At 38.6% G+C, this 18,785-nt stretch overlaps 1 long non-coding RNA gene across 2 annotated transcripts in view; it reads right to left on the bottom strand.

Annotated features, from left to right (window-relative positions):
- The window catches only part of LOC311526031, a 37,259-nt gene extending 23,935 nt beyond the window's left edge, over positions 1 to 13,324 (bottom strand). Inside the window, exon 1 of one of the 2 annotated variants that reach the window (XR_014712934.1) lies at positions 13,039 to 13,324. This is a non-coding gene — a long non-coding RNA (uncharacterized lncRNA). The other variant, XR_014712935.1, reaches the window with a different exon arrangement.
- Between the last annotated feature and the right edge of the window lie 5,461 nt (positions 13,325 to 18,785).

Raw genomic sequence — 18,785 nt, 5'->3', positions numbered from 1 at the left:
ATGTAACAATGACAAATACTTATTAGCTAAATAGTAGGTTTAGGCTTTATGTGTTAGTCTTGATGAACCTTTTTAGTACACCTCGAGTGTACTTTAATGGCGAAACTCAAAGTTTCCTACATCACTATTAAAACTTGAATTCATAACATGTCTACTTTTAATGCAGGACAATGAATGTTAGAGAAAAGATGGGCCTTCTCTACTGTTTAGACAAGTGGTGTCAACTAGTGGTCCATGGACTCCTGAGAGTCTGCAGTCTACATTTAAGGGGTCTGTGAAAGACAGACTGAAAACTGACTGAACAGAATTCAATTATATATATATAGACAATATATTTACAAAGGGTCCACCCCTCCATCTGAAAGTTCCAAAGGGGTCCACCCCTCCATTTGAAATTTATTAGGGATCTGCAAATAAAAAAAAAAAAAAAAACTTGAGAACCACTGGTTTAGATTCCTATGACTTGAAGTGGAAGATGGTGGGCTTCAGAGAAATTTGGAACTTACTTTTATCTTCAGACATGATTTTCTTCTCCTCACGCTTCTTGGATAATGACTCATCCTTTTCTTCTAGTATCTTTCGCCTACATTGAATATAAACCTGAGGCCTAGCTTCATCTGTGCTGAGCCCCAGTGTTACAGATTCTTGTTAAACTGGTGTGTGTTTCTTCTTACAATGAAATCAGGAAAAGCTATAAATTCTGGAGCATGCAAGACCTTGATTGGAGTTCGCTAAAATATGGAATAACTCAGAAGATGCTGCACTGGGGTACACCACAGCTGCCACTGAAGTATAAGCACATATGTAATGTAGAAAGCAGAGAAATACAGGGTAATGGAAAACTTAGAAGTGATCCCAGAATAATGACAATGCACAAAAATCTGACAGCAGAGACACCAGTTGGCTATTACTGTTGTACATAAACCTTGGAGGAGAAGGTAGATTTTTCTCTCAGCAAAACTATTGCAGCAAAATATGTGCAACCCCATAGTTCATGGGTAAGCATTTCTGGACCCATTATTTCTTCAATTAATTACTGGGTAAACATTTCTGAAGCTTGGTTTTCTTTCAGTTGCTTTGCTGATGTAGGTGATATCTGTCATCAGAACAGAAATCTCAAACATTCCAAAGGGCAGCTTACACATATTTTTCATTTTGACATGGTTTATGGCATGTCATTACTGGATTGCATTTAAACTTGCAGTGACAGCATGTCATAGGTCAATTAAAGTTTTAGACATCTCTCCTAATTGTAAATATTTCAGCACTTCAGGGTCCTTCATTTCATTCTTTTTTTCTTAATTGTTGTGGAAATCTAGAGCTCAGTAAAATAAGTCTGGGTTCTTTGTACAGAAATATGGAGAAGCCACATTATTGACTAGTTTTTCAGATGTTCTTTTAGAATTTACTTTCTAAAGGTGGCCTTCATACTGTACAGTACTCATAAAATGTGCAGGTGAAAACCTTTATTATTAATCTCAAGGACAGGGTACAATATGGGTTGTAGTAAAATTGCATAAGTATTTTCATATTTTCCCACTAATGTACTGCAACCCTGTTTTGGAGTAATCCCTTTATGGATCAGTGGGTACTTCAAACATTATTCCACTGCACTTCTTGACCTCTACTGAATCTGCTAGCCAGGGCACCAATTTTGAGAGTTGTTTTGGGGATGTCACAACATTAATACACTAGTAAATGGATTCAGACCTCTAACTCTGCTCTGAATTATCTAGGGCCTGTGAAGGGCTGCTTGAAAACAATTGAAAAACATTTTTGAAAGAAAGAAAAATGGTGTTTTGACTACATAACTTTTTTGGGTTTTTTTCAGAAAAAAAAATCTGATTTCCAATGAAAAAAATGAATTTTCATTAAAAAAAAATCCCCTAAAATGAAAATCTCTCTCTAGAGTATCTTGGTTACTTTTCTGGCTAAAATATTTTGGTATTCAAATTTCCACTAAAAGAAATCAAAATGTTAGATTAGGTGACGTAAGGCTCAGTGTTCAAAAGGAGATAGGCTACTTTCTTCTTTTTAGGCTCCTGACTTCTAGTAATTTAAAAATAGTAAGGAGCCTAACACCTTTTGAGCATTCAGCCCTGGATGTTTCTTTTGGAAAATGTATTGGTGGGGGAAGGGGCTGTTGATGAAAAAAGTGTTTTGTGTTTTATTAAATAATATACATGTAACTGGGTGCATTTTAGAAATCTAAAACCATATTGATAAATATACGTTTTCTGTAGGCCATCACATAACCTTTTGGACTTGGAGAACTGTTTGATTTTCTTCAGCACCAGAGCTCCACTTGCCACAGAAGACCATGCTGTGGGCATCAGGGAGCTGGTTACTCATCACCCACACCATCCCAGGAGATTCTGGCTCTTAATCATTAGCAACTTGGGCTAAAGATCTGATTTTACTCTCATTTATGCAAGTAAGATGGGAATTAGACCTGGTCTCTTACCAGTCCTTGGAGCAACTGAATGCTCTCCTTACAATATTAGTTATTTTTCTATACAGTGTGAAAATTCCTTTAATAAACCTATCCTCTATATAATACATGATATGTTTTATGGAATGAAAATGTTGAACATCGCCTTGAGCAATTTGAGCTCAGGCTGCAAAGGAGTGAGTCAAGCTAATGTGCATCTGATACCATCTTAGCAGAGCCCTATCAAAACCCTGAGCACCATCATAAGACCTTTTGAGGCAGCCACAAAAATAAATGGTAATAATGAAGCTGGTCTCAAATGGATCATCCCTTTCACTTACCTTATGAAGACAAACAAACAAAGAGCCTTATGCAAAAATACTTTAAGACTGCTAATGATGCTGCTATAGCGTATTTGTTGGCCAGCATGCTGAAAATGAATCCTCTCCTAGAGTATGCACAAAAGGTTTATTTATTTGCTGCATTGTAAGAACCTTGACTGAATATTACCATTATTAATGTTCACTGGAGGGTTAAGACTACCCTCAAGCAAGAGGCATTATTACTAATAAATTCTCAAATAAATAAAGAAGGAGGTAAGAAAAGAAAAAAAAAAAAAAAGGGTTCCTACTGGAATCATTTTGCCAGCCAGTGAAAAGGGTGCTTGTGAAGGGTTGGATCACAGAAACCTCCTTGGGACTGCCAATTGGTGTACCAAGACTACTTCTGCCCCTGCCAGCTTGAGACTCCAGCACCCTGTCTTGCTGAGCCAGACACACCAGTCTGCTCCAACACAGACCCAGGGTCTGAACCATGTGCCCCAAAGCTGAGGATTTAGCTGAAAGCAACTTAAGAAGTGTTCCTGTCTTTAACACTCAGATGCCCAACTCCCAATGGGGTCCAAACCCCAAATAAATCCATTTTACCCTGTATAAAGTGAACTCATAAATTGGTTGCGCTCTATAACACTGATAGAGAGGTATGCACAGCTGTTTGCCCCCCCCCCCCCCCAGGTATTAATATATACTCTAGGTTCATAGGTAAAAAGTGATTTTATTAAATACAGAAAGTAGGATTCAAGTGGCTCCAAGTAGTAACCGACAGAACAAAGTGAATTACCAAGTAAAATAAAATAGAAGACGCAAATCTATGTCTAATACAGTAAGAAACTGAACACAGATAAAAACCTCATTCAGTAAGCTTCCTTTTACAGACTCCTTCTAATCTGGGTCCAACAATCACTCACCCCCCTTATAGTTACTGTCCTTTGTTCCAGTTTCTTTCAGGTATTCTTGGGGATGGAGAGGCTATCTCCTTAGCCAGCTGAAGACAAAATGGAGGAATCTCCCATGGGCTTAAATAGACTCTCTCCTGGGTGGAGACCCCCCTCCTCTCTCCTATGCAAAGTCCAGCTCCAAGATGGAGTTTTTGAGTCACATGGGCCAGTCACATGTCCCTGCATGACTCAGAACTACAGGTAGCAGCCATGGTTCACATGCTACCTTGAACGACCTCAGGTAGACTTCTTATGTGGATTGGAGCATTCCAAGATCCATTGTTCCTTAAGTGCTTCTTGATTGGGCACTTAACTTTGCAAATTCCTTTCTAAAGAAGCTGACCAAATGCCTTACAAAGCTTACTTCGAAATCAAGTAAGTACACAGCCAATATTCATAACTTCAAGTACAAAAATGATACATACATACAAATAGGAGGAATGTATTCAGTTGATCATAACTTTTACAGAGATATGTTACATGACATATGTAGCATAAATATATTCCAGTTATGTCATATATACATTAATAAGCGTATTTCTATAAAGCCTTATGGGGGGCACCGTCATAGTGCTATCTCTGGAGTTGAATGCAGCATATGTTTCACAGCATAAAACAACACTACATAGTAGTTTAAGACAGTGTGAAGGCAGAATATTAAACCCAATTGAATCTAGAAGGAATACAAAGGGGGGAAAGTCTTTCTTTTTCATTAGTATTAGCTGTACCTGTGGAGGAGGGAAGTCTCTTGAAGTCTCATGAGTTCCCCTAGTATTGCTATTAACAGCCTCCACAGTACTGAATTTTTGAATGATTAGTGTGTTACTAACTGGTGTCAATGGTGGACATTAGAAGAAAAATGCCATCTAGCTTTTACTGTTTGCTTTTTTTCCCCGAGTCTAACATATGAAAATTTCCTAACCTAATCTGAAATTAACATGTGTTTACAGCCTTTTAGTTACACCAGAGATTTACATTCAAAACAAAATAAAACAAATCATATAAAGTATTTTGATTTGCTAGTGGTCTACAGTTGACTCATCAGCAACAGCAAACGTACCAGCTGTCCCATTTGTCTTTGATTTGAGTTAAGGATATACATTGGTTTGAGGTAATGAAATCAGCAGTCTCTTCTATCACAGTAAATTCAAGCCAGGTTTTAGGAATGTGTGTAGATAAGAGGCTGTAAAGACTGTTTACTTAGGCAGTGAGCTCAGAGTCCAGGGTGACCTCAAGGGTCCTATCACAATCCAGCAGTCCAACATCCGAGTCCTGTCTATTCTTTGCCACTAGGGATACTTACATGTTAGTAAAAAGAAAAGAAGTAATTGTGGCACCTTAAAGACTAACAAATTTATTTGAGCATACATGTTAGCGTAGCTCAGCTCTTTGTTCCGTTTGGTTTCATTTTTAGTAACTAATGGTTTAGAGTATGGCCCCAAAACATCCCCCTGGTGCCCCAAAATCATTAAACAAATTAAGAAACTTTCCAGTTCACTAGAAATAAGTGATATTATGTGTGATTTTTTTTTATTTTTTTTTTTAAAAGAGGGTAGAAACTACATGTCTAGCTGAAATGTATGGGCAAAACAGTAGCTTTTGAGAAGCTTATATAACAAACAAAGGATGGTTTTGCTAAATTTCTGGAGATTTGGAAGTATTTCTTACCAATAACAACAGGATAGATGAGGACATAAATTAAAACTGTGTTCATGACTGAGTAGGAGATACGTTCAAGAGATACATTCTCTCTTTTCTTTTCTTTTCCTCTTTCTATCTCTAATTCTTTTCCTAAATTTCTTTCTTTCTTAATTATGCTCAGACCACTTTTTCTTTGTGAAGAATTATTTAATTTTACATATCGGTTCTTGGCCCTGTGCTAGTTAACATTTTTATCAATGACTTGGAAAAATACTTGACATAATTACTGATGAATTTGGAGAGGATACAAAAACTGGGGGGATGGTAAATAATGAAGAGGACAGATTACTGATACAGAGTGACCTGGAGTACTTGGTAAGCTGGGCTCAGGCAAACTTGTGTGTTTTAATATGGTTAAATGTAAACGTATACTTCTATGAAAAAAGAATGTAGGCCATACTTTGAGGATTGGGGACCCTATCCTGGGAAGCAGTGACCCTGAAAAGGGGTGGGGGACGAGTCATGCTGGATAATCAGCTGAACATGAGCTCTCAGTGCAATACTGTGGCAAAACAGGGATAATGCATAAACAGAGGAATCCTGAGTAGGAGAAAAGAGGTTACTCTATCTCTGTATTTGGTACTGGTGCACCCACTGTTGGAATACTGTGTCCAATTCTGGTGTTTACAGTCCTTGAAGGATGTTGAAACATTGGAGAAAGTTTGGAGAAGAGACATAAAAACTATTACAGGAGGAGAAAACCTACCTTATGGCGATAGACTCAAGAAGTTTAATCTATTTAGTTTAACAAATAGAAGTTTAAGGGGGTAACTTGGTTACAATCTATAAATACCTACATGAGGAAAATATTGGATAATGGGATTCTCAGTCTAGTGGAGAAATGTTAACATGATACAAGTGCTGGAAACTGAAGTGTAACTTTTTAAACAGTGAGAGTAATTAACTATTGGAACAACTTACCAAAGGCTGTGGTGGATTCTTCATGACTGATAATCTTAAAATCAAGATTGGATGTTTTTTTCTAAAAGATCTGCTCTAGGCCTAGGAATTATTGTGGGAAAGTTCTATGTTTTGTATTATACAGAATATCAAAGTACAGAATCATCATAAACCCTTCTGTCTTTGGAATATGAATTTATATGTCAAGGGTATAATAGAATTGTGTATTATGAAGTCTGAGTACTCTTTGCTTAACTCTTTTTAAATTTTGGGGCAGATTCTCATCCGTTGTAAATCACTGATGGTCCAGAAACTTCAATGAACCTGTGCCCATTTGGTCCTTTATGGAGTTTTTGTGTTTTTGTTTTTATTTGTTTTTGCTTGCATTCTGCATCCCTTTCTCATACCCCTTATTTTTTTCTGTTCTTACTATGGTGCATGGTCTCTAGAGCAGCAACAATGTCTTCCTGTGTGGTTGGAAAGAGTGTGGCTTGTTCTACTATAATCGAATTGATAATGTTTTCAAATTGGGATTTTCAAAGGAGGCACATAAATCTCATCTTTCAAAAGGGTTCTTGATCTGCTTTTAAAGAGTGATCTTGTCTTAATTTGAATGTGCTTTATTCTTTGCTTTATTTTATGTACCAATGGAAAACGTTCTATATTAATATTGCTACTATTATTACAGTACTTCAGATATCAATGAGAGAAAAATTGCAAATGTTTACTTAAAATAGCTGAATAGAGTCACAGATCAAATAATAAATGCCATCCTTTGCAAGACAGAACAATATATATAAGGAGGATTACAGACAACAGTCATAGCCACTGACAAAGTGGCAGAGAATATTTCACTAAGAAATATAGAAAAAGAATATGCATACACATGATCAGAAGACAGAATTGAATAGAAAATGATAAACTTTGTCAGTTTTTAAAACAATCCAATGAAATTTAGGCTAGAAACGAGGAATACATCACTAACAGTGAGGGTAATTCTCTACTTGAACAATTACCTGAGTATGTCATGGATTACCTATCATTTGAAGTCTTTAAATCAATATTGGATGCCTTTCTAACAGCAATGCTGTAAACCAACCAGAACTGAAGGGCTTGGTGTAGGAACCATCGAATGAAACTCTCTAGCTTGTGTAATGCAGAAGGTCAGATTAGATCATCACAATTGTTTTGCTAGCCTTAAGATCATTCTATTCATTTAATAAAATATATCCATACTTTAGAATTCTGTAGGATGGTGGAGAACAAAACACAACAAACCAAATCAAGCAGTATATCATAATTTATTAAATTCTGTGATTCTATGAGGAAAAGTATCCCTAACCAGATCAGGAAATATATTAAGGTGAGGTATGCACATATGGGGTTTTGTGAGGGAGACAGAATCTTTACTAAAATGAGTAAATAGCAAGTGATGATAAAATAACATGTCACATAGTATTAAATACTGACAGGCCCAGTATTCAGAAAAAAGAATCTACATGAATATGACAGTTCATCAACGCTTTCCAGATATTTACCATGGGCTAAGAGGAGAGGCAGAGCAAGAAATGAATGAGGTGACAACTGGGGGCAAAGAGATTCTGGAGAAGATAGAATTGTCATTGTGAGAATACGCAAAAAGAAAAAGAGTACTTGTGGCACCTTAGAGACTAACCAATTTATTTGAGCATAAGCTTTCGTGAGCTACAGCTCACTTCATCGGATGCATACTGTGGAAAGTGTAGAAGATCTTTTTATACACACAAAGCATGAAAAAATACCTTCCCCCACCCCACTCTCCTGCTGGTAATAGCTTATCTAAAGTGATCACTCTCCTTACAATGTGTATGATAATCAAGTTGGGCCATTTCCAGCACAAATCCAGGTTTTCTCTCCCCCCCCCCCCCCCCCCCCGCCAACACACAAACCCACTCTCCTGTTGGTAATACTTTATCTAAAGTGACCACTCTCCTTTCAGTGTGTATGATAATCAAGGTGGGCCATTTCCAACACAAATCCAGGGTTTAACAAGAACGTCGGGGGGGGGGGTAGGAAAAAACAAGGGGAAATAGGTTACCTTGCATAATGGCTTAGCCACTCCCAGTCTCTATTCAAGCCTAAGTTAATCGTATCCAATTTGCAAATTAATTGCAATTCAGCAGTCTCTCGCTGGAGTCTGGATTTGAAGTTTTTCTGTTGTAATATCGCAACTTTCATGTCTGTAATCGCGTGACCAGAGAGATTGAAGTGTTCTCCGACTGGTTTATGAATGTTATAATTCTTGACATCTGATTTGTGTCCATTTATTCTTTTACGTAGAGACTGTCCAGTTTGACCAATGTACATGGCAGAGGGGCATTGCTGGCACATGATGGCATATATCACATTGGTGGATGTGCAGGTGAACGAGCCTCTGATAGTGTGGCTGATGTGATTAGGCCCTGTGATGGTGTCCCCTGAATAGATATGTGGGCACAGTTGGCAATGGGCTTTGTTGCAAGGATAGGTTCCTGGGTTAGTGGTTCTGTTGTGTGGTATGTGGTTGCTGGTGAGTATTTGTTTCAGGTTGGGGGCTGTCTGTAGGCAAGGACTGGCCTGTCTCCCAAGATTTGTGAGAGTGCTGGGTCTTCCTTCAGGATAGGTTGTAGATCCTTAATAATGCGTTGGAGGGGTTTTAGTTGAGGGCTGAAGGTGACGGGTAGTGGCGTTCTGTTATTTTCTTTGTTAGGCCTGTCCTGTAGTAGGTGACTTCTGGGAACTCTTCTGGCTCTATCAATCTGTTTCTTTACTTCTGCAGGTGGGTATTGTAGTTGTAAGAATGCTTGATAGAGATCTTGTAGGTGTTTGTCTCTGTCTGAAGGGTTGGAGCAAATGCGGTTGTATCGCAGAGCTTGGCTGTAGACAATGGATCGTGTGGTGTGGGCAGAGTGAAAGCTGGAGGCATGTAGGTAGGAATAGCGGTCAGTAGGTTTCCGGTATAGGGTGGTGTTTATGTGACCATCGCTTATTAGCACTGTAGTGTCCAGGAAGTGAATCTCTTGTGTGGACTGGACCAGGCTGAGGTTGATGGTGGGATGGAAATTGTTGAAATCATGATGGAATTCCTCAAGGGCTTCTTTTCCATGGGTCCAGATGATGAAGATGTTATCAATATAGCGCAAGTAGAGTAGGGGCGTTAAGGGACGAGAGCTGAGGAAGCGTTGTTCTAAGTCAGCCATAAAAATGTTGGCATGTGGTCACTTTAGATAAGCTATTACCAACAGGAGAGTGGGTTTGCGTGGGGGGGGGAGGGGGGGGAGGGAGGGAAGAGAAAACCTGGATTTGTGCTGGAAATGGCCCAACTTGATCAGCATACACATTGTAAGGAGAGTGATCACTTTAGATAAGCTATTACCAGCAGGAGAGTGGGGTGGGGGGAGGTATTTTTTCATGCTTTGTGTGTATAAAAAGATCTTCTACACTTTCCACAACATGCATCCGATGAAGTGAGCTGTAGCTCACGAAAGCTTATGCTCAAATAAATTGGTTAGTCTCTAAGGTGCCACAAGTACTCGTTTTCTTTTTGCGAATACAGACTAACACGGCTGTTACTCTGAAACCTGCCATTGTGAGAATAAATGATGGATGACGACGTGTAGGATAACAATTAACAAAACAATTTGTGACATTTATTAGGAAGAATAGGGTGTCAGCAAACTGCAATAATGGTATAATTCTTCAACACAATTAAGTAAAAGAAGCGAAAAAAGAAACCCGAGGAGTCCGGTGGCACCTTAAAGACTAACAGATTTATTTGGGCATAAGCTTTCTTGGGTAAAAAACCCACTTCTTCAGAAGTTAAAGATTCATCAACCTTGGCTGGTAATGGATAGAGGGTTTTTTGTTAACAAAAGGTATTACAATTTTATTTTAAGATAAAGTTCAACAGTCAACCAAGCAAGTAGCCAAACTTCATCATTTGTTGTACAGTTGTCTACTGTACTTTTACACGACACATGAAGACAACAAAAGGACATTGATACCTATTGTGGTAGCTATTGGGTGAGAAGCATTTAAACCCAATGTAAATTGAGGAAAGTTTTTATCATATACAGTTACAATGATTTCATATTAGAAGTTCAATGAAAAGCATGAGTAGTGAAAGGTTTCATTCACATATCTCAACCCATCCATGAAAATATAAGCTCCATTACACCTCTCCACTAGGAAAAAGAGATAATGTAAGAAGACCTAGATCTCCAAAATTCTACTGCCTTCAGTAGGCTAGAAGTTCCTGAGTTCATAGGAACCCCTCTACTGTAATGAACTCTTGTCTTCATGGTAATTTTTCAGGGCAGACTGTCCTCTGACTTTTGAACCTCTGATTTCAAATTCTGTGCAAATTGGAGCTTAATCAGGCAGAGGAACTTCCAGAACACACTGTGCAGTAAAAGCATGAAAGCTTCCTAAGCAGAATCATCAAATGCATAGAAGAGATGATGGCTGGTCTTGTGGCCTAGACAGAGTGAGCTTGGACTCCACAGATCTGAGTTCAATTTTCAGCACTGTCACAGACTTCATGTGTAACCTTGGGACCTGATCTAAATCCAATTTAAGTCAGTGGGGAAGTCTGTAAGGCAGAGTACAAGGAAACAGTGGGGTTTCCATGGACTTCAGCTGCACTTTGGAACAGGCCCTTAGTCTCTCTCTGCCTCAGTTCCACATTTGTGAATGGAGGTAATAATAGTTACCTACCTCATAGGACGGTTTGTGAGAATAGATCTGTATTTACATTGAGCACTCAGATATTATTGTGATGGGAGAAAGGTAATACCTAAATACGTATGAAAAAGAGTGTATAAGCAGATGCTAGTCTCATAATTTAATCCACCAGAACAAGATATCCTTGTAGGAATATTAATGGATATAATTAGAATGTTACAGATATTGCAGTCCTGTTCAAATGAGGGATTTCAATGAGATTTATATTGAGTATCATGACAGCTGACTTGGCTATTACATCCCCTCTAACAATTGAATAACAATAGTGAGCTTTCTGTCTGGGATTCTTTTAACTGTATTAAATCATCAGTGAAATTTCATGCAATAACTAAAGTGCAAAGGTCCAATTAATATTTAGCATGTGCTTTCAAAGTTATGTTAGTATTCTACCCAAGTTTTCAGAAGACCCCAAATTGAACTCTGATTTGCATTTGTAAGTGTTTGCACCCACAAAATTGTATATGCAATCTACATTTATGCGCGCAGTTTTGGTAGCTGAGAATTCATCAGACTTTCTTGAGCAAACACTTGATAGTATTATGCAAATGATTACACAGGCAGTTCTACTGACAAGTCTTGTATGAACATTTTTTGTGTGAATAATATTGGAGTCTATGGATAAATATTTGGTTCTTAATTAGCCCAAGGGCTACCATAGTGATGGACATTATCCTTATCTTGCTACACACAGCACTCCTAGTGATATTACTACAGTCCATTTCATGAATCAAGAAGAAAATATTTTCTATGCAATTCAACTTTGTCCTTCCTGAGAAGCCAGAAGCAGTGATAACTATTGGGGGAGGTATTTGTAATTTATTATTTGTATTATTGTAGCACCTAGGAACTCTAGTCATGGACTAGCACCCCACTGTACTAGATGCTGTGCAACCACAGAGCAAAACAAACAGTTCCTGCCCCAAACAGCTTACAATATAAGTATAAGATAAGATAGATACAACAAAGAGAGAGACAGAGTACAAGGAAACTATTACACAATATTGGAGCCAACTTTCCAAAGTGCCCGGGGGTGCTTGACCCCCGCCCAATTCCTTCCCCCAAGGCCCCACCCTGCCCCACCCCCGCTCCACCCCTTCCTCTTCCTGCCCCTGCTCCATCCCCACCACACCTCTTCCCGCCCAGTTCCACCCCCTCCCCCAAGCATGCCACATCCCCACTACTTTCCCCCCTCCCAGCAAAACAGCTGATTGTGGCAGGCAGGAGGCGTGGGGAGGAAGGGGGAGGTGCTGCTAAGGGGGCTGTCACTGCCATTTTTTCTCTGTGGGTGCTCCAGCCCCAGAACACCCACGGAGTTTGCGCCTATGGTCAGCATGATAAACTGTGGTCTCAGCACACCAGCAGGAGTTCACCTTCAGTTAAACATATTTATAATAAATGATGTTTAGAGCATGAAAAGAAGAAAGCACCAGACATAGAGCATATCTAATGGACAAATGATCTGGAAGTAGGTGAAATTCAGCAAAACCATTTAAAAAACACTTTCTCATATATTTATAGTACACATCTTAATATGTCTGTCTCTTCTATTCATTGATTGAAAGAAAACACACATATTGATAAAGGGACAGGTATTGCATAGCACATTATCTGAAAAAAAGCCAAAGATACTAATAATCTGTACAAAAATAAATGAAAGGTTCCAAGATTTGTTTCTGGTATCATCTAATAAGGAAAAAGATCTCATGAAATTACAAATTTAATGTGTTGTTGTTTTGGCATCTTCAGACGGTACATATGCTTCATCATGATAAAAGTCAATTTAAAAAATCTTGATATAAATGAATTTTTATCTACAGGAAAAACAGATAGGAAGCAAAAACTGCATATATTAGATGTGATTACTAATTTATGAGGGACAACGTATAAAATAAAACACATTACTTACACAGTGATGCATTAGGCAGGAGCACCATCAAACAAAGCACCATCCAATTCATTAAAACCTTACCATTGTTTGATCCATCCTGCAATCTTTATCCAGGCAGTACCCCCATTGCATTTTATGGGAGTTTTAAAGTCTTTTCTCAGCCAGGGGAGAACCTATCTACAACATAAAGTAATATTACATTTCACTGTTCATTGAAATGCAACATGTATTTTTTAATTTGCAGTCACATAAAAATCATAATTAAGAGCGTTCTCCAACAGACTTCCCACATTCTGAAATATCAACTTCCAGTGGTCTCTAGAGTTCACTGAGATCATAAAACTGGAGCAGCATTTCATAGAGTTCCTTTTAGCTCATATTGTGGCATTGAATATGATTTTTCCTGCAAGGGAGAGAAAATGATTGTTCTCTCACATAAGCTGACTATGTAAAATGTACTTCAGTAAAATCAAATAAATTAATATTCAATGATTTACTGTAAATCTCCTGAGCACAGGAGATTTGCTCTAGACAGGAAAAGCAAACACTTATGGGGTACATTATTATGATGGCTTATGCTAATTAAATTGTAGCAGAATGCTTAATTTACGTAAAGGGGAAAAAATTCTTTCTTGGTTCAAGCTTGATCTTGTTAAGAGGATTTACCTCTTTATTTCCTGTAATAAAGAACTATTTCTGAGATTATACTAAAAAAAACAAAGGCTAGCAAAGCTTTTCTGCTGGTTGCCATGACACTTTGGATCTCAACCTACAGTTCAATACAGTGGTTGCAATTAGGTTAATTAGAACATTATCTCAAGGTACATAGCTATTGTACGGAAGAAGAAAAAACCCACCTCACTGAATACACTGCTTGCTCACCAATAAATGAATTTTTTAAAATTACAGTTCTAATTATAATGAATAATTTATTTCTCCTAGGGATGCTTGACATTTAAATATTGTAACTCGAGAAATAAACACAAGATCCGCAATAGTAATATCATAGGACACAAACCTTTTATTTGACCTTTGGGTAATTTTCATCCGTAAAATAACTGAGGGGAAAGGGGGGAATTCTTCCGTGTTGTGAAGGAACAAAATCAGTTCTATCTTACTGTTTTTTGTTTTGTTTTTTTTAATTGAAAAGAAATCGTGAAACAGGGACACATTTTAAAGGGTTAAACTTCTGGGAGGGAAATTCTCTTATGTAAAATACGAGGCCTTTGGGGTGTTGAAATGTTAAGATGCCAGGTAAACAACATTGCACCTATTATTGTTGTTATTATTTATATTGCTGTAGCACCTATGAGCCCAGTCGTGAACTAGAATCCCATTGTGGTAGGTGCTGTACAAAGCCAGAACAAAAAGACAGTCCCTGCCCCAAGAAACTTAAAATATAAAACAAGTGACAACAGATGGATGCAGACAGACAGATGTGGGAATACATGAAAACAATGAGCCAATATTGCTCATCATGACAGGCAGTGATCTCAACACACCAGCATCCTTGTCATTGTCAAGTGTTATTAGACATGATAAAAAAGGAGGGTTCTGATGAGGGTTTTGGAGGAGGATAATGTGTTAGTTTTGAAAATGTTGACATGGTGCTTCATCCAAGGTCAGAAAGTCACAGTGGAGATGCTAGAATTTAGCATCTCCTGACTTTTGGCTCAATCTATAGCTCTTGGTTTTTTTGCTCTGGAGGTCCCCCATTCCCCCATTCGATCCCTATTGTGTCAGTCACATAGTAGTGGTCATCACATAAGGTTTGAGCTAGAAGAGGCTTTTTGATTTTTGCATCACATTTTGTTGTTTAAAAAACGCCCCAATTTTGCTTTTCAAAGTAATGTACGGGAATATAATTGTAAAATATGTCGGGGGGGGGTTGATAGACTTATAAAGATCATTAATGAGATTAATGTTCTACTCTGCATGCTATGGTTTGATTACGCTCTCACTTTTCATGAAGTTTAAACAAACATAATTCCTCTATTGTTAGAACTTATTAGCGCTACTGACTAATCCTTATGTTACTGGGACAACAGTAGGTATCAAGAGCTGGAGCCAACTGTTCTTTCAAAGGATCCTAGTTCTGCACGCTGAATAGTACCTTACTCCTCAGGTCGTCCCTCTGAAAGCAATGCAGCTACTTGCTGAGTAAGTAGACTCCTCCCTTTCCCTCCTTTCCATCTTCTGATCTTCCCTATTCTCCTTGCCCCATTCCTTCAGTGTTCCCTCTCCCTGTTTTTATCTTTCCATGTAGCTAATCTTCTTCTCACTAAACCTCACCCAAAGAATTTAAATAACAATAAAAACCACAACAACAACAAAATTGTCCTCTAACACACACACAAATTATGGCACATACATCGTCTTGTTTGTGGAGTGGAATTGGAGAAGGGAGTGCCATAAGGCTGGCATCTCAACTACAGCAGAGCTAAGGTTGGAGTGAATTTTATATAGCGTATGATTGTTTTAATAGTAGGGAGGCGAGCAACTCTAGGCAAATGGGAGGAGGAAATGTACTGTTGGTTATCGTAAATTTTCATTTCCTTGATTTCAGGTTGTGTGTCATGTATATTCTGTGACCCATCCTTAACTGACAAATGCCACAGTGTTCTCGCACATTAATACCTTCCTCTGCAAACCTTTCCTCTTTGAAAAAGCCCTTTTCCATCATAAGAATGATGACTGACACCCCTCCCACACCAAATCCCCAACCAATCAAACCCAATAAAGTAAAATACCCAAACCCTGACACAAAATCAACCTGAACCCAACCAAATGTTCTTTAATAAAATCTAAATAATTGTAAACACAACCTCCCTATCCCAAGCCGAGTTTTCACTCTGAATAGAGAGGAGTGCTAGACTCTTAATACAGTCCACTAGGAACTTGTCTGTTGCTATTGATTTTACATGGAAGGCAATCAGATACTAAAGTGATGACTGGTAGTAATATAACTCTAAGACAGACAGATTCTGGTATATGAGTATATATACTTGCATCTCATATACATACACGTAGTAATGTTGTCAGTCACTTTAGCACACAGCTCTGTGTTTTACTGACAGCAAAGCATGGATTTCATTATCTGATGCATTCTGAGTAAAAAGACTTTGAAATGAGCTCAGTGAATGAAAATGGGAGTAGAAATTGAAAAACTTGGAAGAAATGTTAAAACAATGTAACTATTTTAATGTTTATCCTATAAACAAGCGGAATGTGAGGAGCTATGTAATAGCTTTTCTATGGTAATTATATCAGTTTGTTTTGGTCTTTTACCAGATCATTAAGCTACTGCGGTTGCTGGAGAGCGAGATTTTTTTTCTTGAAATGTTTTTAACAGTTCTTATTTGATTGTGTAGGAGTTTTTGTGGTGATAACGAGCTTTAAAGCAGCTGAGCAGGAAGTTATTTTTGAAAAAGCTTGAGTGTCTTCTGAATAAGATTTTTTTCCCTGTGTTACCCGGGGTTCTTTAAGTTGCCAAGAGCTTTGGGTTGAAAGAACCCCGGGTAACACCTCTTGCAAGGATTTTCATCAAACCCTTCTCTATATTAAAGGATATGAAAGTGGCAGAGAAGGAGACATCTAAAATGTTTGGCACTTATTGGTCAAGGGTTTATGAAGAGGAGAGGAGAGGAATGATTATTGCCTGTTGAATTCTGGTCATAAATGAAAATATATATGCTCTATTTAAAGTTCTGTATGATGTTTGCCTGCATTGGGGCTTCAGGGTCAGTTTTACAGTGGGAGGGGAAGTGAAATTCAGCTCTCCTTGTCACTCATTCTCCCGCTAAATTTTACCCATGGAATCAATCATAAGCCTGTCTTTGTTCCTGCACAGGGACATAAAGCGGTGTAAAATGTACCTGAACCCTTGTACAGTCTATCCACACAAGTCACACAAGTCACAACATGTTGGGAAAGCAACCTTCCTGGTGGCTCCTCACTGCCATCAAAGAAGGCAGGGAGTAGCATTGTAAGGGAGCAGAGTCTGCCCTTCTCCCCATGAGGGTGCCATCCAGCACAGCTGAGTCAGAGTGGAATGGGAAGTTGCACCATGAGAAAGGCTCATGCATCTTACTTCCCCCACAGAGCAAAGAAGTCCTTTTGGACGAGGTAGTACCATTTACTCAAGTACCAGTCTAGCGCCACATTTTTATCTTACCAATATTCACAAACGCATATAACGGGCTTGGATTATCTCTTTCCCATGGACACTGATACTTAAGATAATAAAAAGACGGACAGCAAAAGACCAGATTTCAGAGTAAGAGCCGTGTTAGTCTGTATTCGCAATTCGCAAAGCCCGTTGCCAATTGTGCCCACATATCTATTCAGGGGACACCATCATAGGGCCTAATCACATCAGCCACACTATCAGAGGCTCGTTCACCTGCACATCCACCAATGTGATATATGCCATCATGTGCCAGCAATGCCCCTCTGCCATGTACATTGGTCAAACTGGACAGTCTCTACGTAAAAGAATAAATGGACACAAATCAGATGTCAAGAATTATAACATTCATAAACCAGTCGGAGAACACTTCAATCTCTCTGGTCACGCAATCACAGACACGAAGGTCGCTATCTTAAAACAAAAAAACTTCAAATCCAGACTCCAGCAAGAAACTGCTGAATTGGAATTCATTTTCAAATTGGATACTATTAATTTAGGCTTAAATAGAGACTGGGAGTGGCTAAGTCATTATGCAAGGTAGCCTATTTCCTCTTGTTTTTTCCTACCCCCCCCCAGATGTTCTGGTTTAACTTGGATTTAAACTTGGAGAGTGGTCAGTTTGGATGAGCTATTACCAGCAGGAGAGTGAGTTTGTGTGTGTATGGGGGTGGGGGGGATGTGAGAAAACCTGGATTTGTGCTGGAAATGGCCCACCTTGATTATCATGCACATTGTAGGGAGAATGGTCACTTTGGATGAGCTATTACCAGCAGGATAGTGAGTTTGTGTGTGTGGTGTTTGGGAGGGGGGTGAGGGGGTGAGAGAACCTGGATTTGTGCAGGAAATGGCCCAACTTGATTATCATGCACATTGTGTAAAGAGTTGTCACTTTGGATGGGCTATCACCAGCAGGAGAGTGAATTTGTGTGGGGGGTGGAGGGTGAGAAAACCTGGATTTGTGCTGGAAATGGCCCAACCTGATGATCACTTTAGATAAGCTATAACCAGCAGGACAGTGGGGTGGGAGGAGGTATTGTTTCATATTCTCTGTGTATATATAAAGTCTGCTGCAGTTTCCACGGTATGCGTCCGATGAAGTGAGCTGTAGCTCACGAAAGCTCATGCTCAAATAAATTGGTTAGTCTCTAAGGTGCCACAAGTACTCCTTTTCTTTTTGCAAAAGACCAGATTAGCTCTACTTTATTATTATCTGCTCTGTAGTACTGTAAGTGAGATAGTTGCTTCTTTATTGTAGTTACAGCTATATCATTATAGTTTGTTTAGTTGTCTATGAATATTCTAGTAATGGAAAAATGTTTGCACAAACAGTGAATATTCAAACAAAGTGAGCTTTAAATTAAGTACACACAAGAATTCAGACCATAAACCTGATTCTAAAAGTTATACTCATCCACTCAGGGAACAAAAATGATACTGTATCCTAGCTAGTCTAGACTACATTACCATAACCAGTGATGAATTAATACTAATTGGGACATAGGTCTAATCCATAAAAGATATTTTCATTGTCTCCTCATGATGAACCCTGCCATTCTCCAATATCCCTTCCACAAATACTTTTGTCCAAACTTTGTTTAAACTAACATATTTAATCCAAACCTGATTGCTATCCAGCCCA

The sequence above is a fragment of the Lepidochelys olivacea genome (assembly GCF_965140295.1).
Source record: "Lepidochelys olivacea isolate rLepOli2 genome assembly, chromosome: 9".
Taxonomy (NCBI): Eukaryota; Metazoa; Chordata; order Testudines; family Cheloniidae; genus Lepidochelys; species Lepidochelys olivacea.
The sequence above is the reverse complement of the archived record's forward strand: the minus strand, read 5'-3'. Positions and strand labels throughout refer to the sequence as shown.